Source organism: Brassica oleracea, chromosome C4 (assembly GCF_000695525.1).
Source record: "Brassica oleracea var. oleracea cultivar TO1000 chromosome C4, BOL, whole genome shotgun sequence".
In the NCBI taxonomy this organism is placed as follows: Eukaryota; Viridiplantae; Streptophyta; class Magnoliopsida; order Brassicales; family Brassicaceae; genus Brassica; species Brassica oleracea.
The window spans coordinates 12,454,556-12,456,976 of NC_027751.1; the positions used below are offsets into that span (position 1 = coordinate 12,454,556).

The 2,421-nt window shown below is 34.1% G+C and overlaps 1 pseudogene; it reads left to right on the forward strand.

The window, feature by feature from the left end:
- The first annotated feature begins 278 nt into the window (after positions 1-278).
- Positions 279-2,421, forward strand: part of LOC106338149 — an 11,118-nt pseudogene continuing 8,975 nt past the window's right edge.

The window sequence follows — 2,421 nt, forward strand, 5'->3', positions numbered from 1 at the left end:
TAAACCAGTTCTTATTTGGTTAGCTTGACCGATTTGATTCGATCGTTTCTGTGCCTATAATTTATAATTCTAATTTGATTAGATTCTAAAATTAATATAATTATTCATAATCCAATTAAAGTACATATAAGATATGTATTAGTTATATTTATTTTTTATATTAGATATAAAATTTTAAATATAAAATTAAATTGGATAAAATTAATTCCTCAATTAATTTCAAGTATTTTTTATGTCTACCCAATTTTATCAACCATCAAGGCTCGTTTCGTTGTAAGATGGGCTTGCCAAAGCAAGGTGTCTGCAATTACATGAGCGAGGTGGATGCTAACGGTTACCATGTGAAACAAGATTGGTTTACTTGACTAGGCTATAAAAACGGTTTTGGGCTTAGAGACATAGGTTGGATAAGACATAAGATGTCGTTTGACAACCAAGAATTATATTGGATATAATTAGCAAAGTGTTGCTTACCTAAATAGCTTTATATTCGGACGATGAGCCAAAGCTCACTCGGGTTCTAGTGAAATATGGATCTTTGATTATTATATTCATTTGAGGAAAACGTTTTGAATATAATATGAGTTTTCTTAATTGTTGAGATTTCTCTAATTCCTACACATCATATTAATATTTGCTATTCTTCTATTCCTGAAAAGCTAACTCCTCACAACCCACTTTCATTGCAATATGCCCTTGAGAAGGACATATTGAATGGATAAAATTTCCTCCACTGGTATCGAAACCCGAGAATTGTTCTCAAACAAGAGTGTAAAACTTTAAAGGAAAGGATAAACCAAGCTGGATTTCGAATCCTAGCCAGCTTGATCCTTCTTCTAAGTTTACCCTACTTGGAAGATCTGAAAAAGAAAAAGACTTTTGAAACATCGTCTAGGGGTATTTATGTTATAGAAGTAAATGTTACTACTTCTGGCTCTACTTCTTGGGTATTGGATACCGGCTATGGTGCTCATATATGTACGAATATGAATGGCCTAAGTAACAGTAGAATATTGGAGAAAGGACAAGTAGACCTACGCTTGGGAAATGGAGCAAGGGTTGCTGCATTAGCTGTGGCAACATTTCACTTGTCTTTACCTTCATGCTTGGTTTTAGAACTTAAGAATTGCTACTATGTACTTGCTATAAGTAGGAATATTATTTCCATTCCTTGTTTGGATTTGGAAGAATTTCAGTTTCCGATCAAAAACAAGTGTTGTTTTTTTATTGTAATGATAATTTTTATGGTAGCGGTCCATTAGAGAATGTACTTTATATTTTAGATTTATATTCTAGACCAAAGCGTGCATGTCTATAATATCAGTACCAAAATATTCAAGTTTAACGACACGAATCAGAATTTTCTTTGGCATTTTCGTTTGGGCCACATAAATAAGAAACGCATTCAAAAGCTTGATAGTGATGGACTTTTGAGCTCATTTGATTATGAATCATATGAAAAATGTGAATCTTATTTATTGGGTAAAATGGCTAAGGAGCCAAAGACTTATTGGAACTGGTACATACTGATGTATGCGGCCCAATATAAATGCTAGAGGAAACTATCAGTACTTCATTACATTTACTGACGACTTCAGTAGATATGGTTATGTTTATCTATTGAAACATAAGTCTGAATCTTTTGAAAAGTTCATAGAATATCAAAACGAAGTACAAAATCAGCTTGACAAGAAAACAAAAACCCTTCGATCTGATCGAGGTGGAGAATATTTTAGTCAAGCGTTTAATGATCATCTGAGAGAATGTGGAATTGTTTCACAATTCACTCCTCCAGGAACACCACAATGGAATGGTGTGTCCGAAAGGAGAAATTGAACTTTATTAGATATGGTTCGATCAATGATGAGTCATGCAGATCTTCCACCATCCTTTTGGTGATACGCTCTAGAAATGTCTGTGTTTACGCTAAATAGATGTCCATCAAAATCAGTTGAAAAGACACCATATGAAATGTGTACTAGAAAGGTTCCAAATCTGTCTTTTCTGAAAATTTAAGGTTCTAATGCTTATGTCAAATATATGTTTACTGATAAGCTTGGACCTAAATCTGATGAATGCTACTTCATTGGTTGTCCTAAAGAAACCAAAGGTTATTACTTTTACTACCCCACCGAGAACAAAGTGTTTGTTGCTCATAGTGGTGTTTTTCTTGAGAGAGAATTTCTTTCTAAGAAGAACAGTGGGAGTAAAATACAACTCGAAGAAGTTCGAGAAACACAGGATGTGGTTTCATCATCTTAGGAAGATGATCAATTAGTTTTACGAAGAGTCGTAGAATTTACACCTGTGAAACCTGAAGTGCGTAGGTCCGAAAGGACACGTCACGAACCTGATCGATATGTGGTTTGAGTGACAGATCATCATGATCTATTGATAATAGAGAGTGATGAACCTACGTCC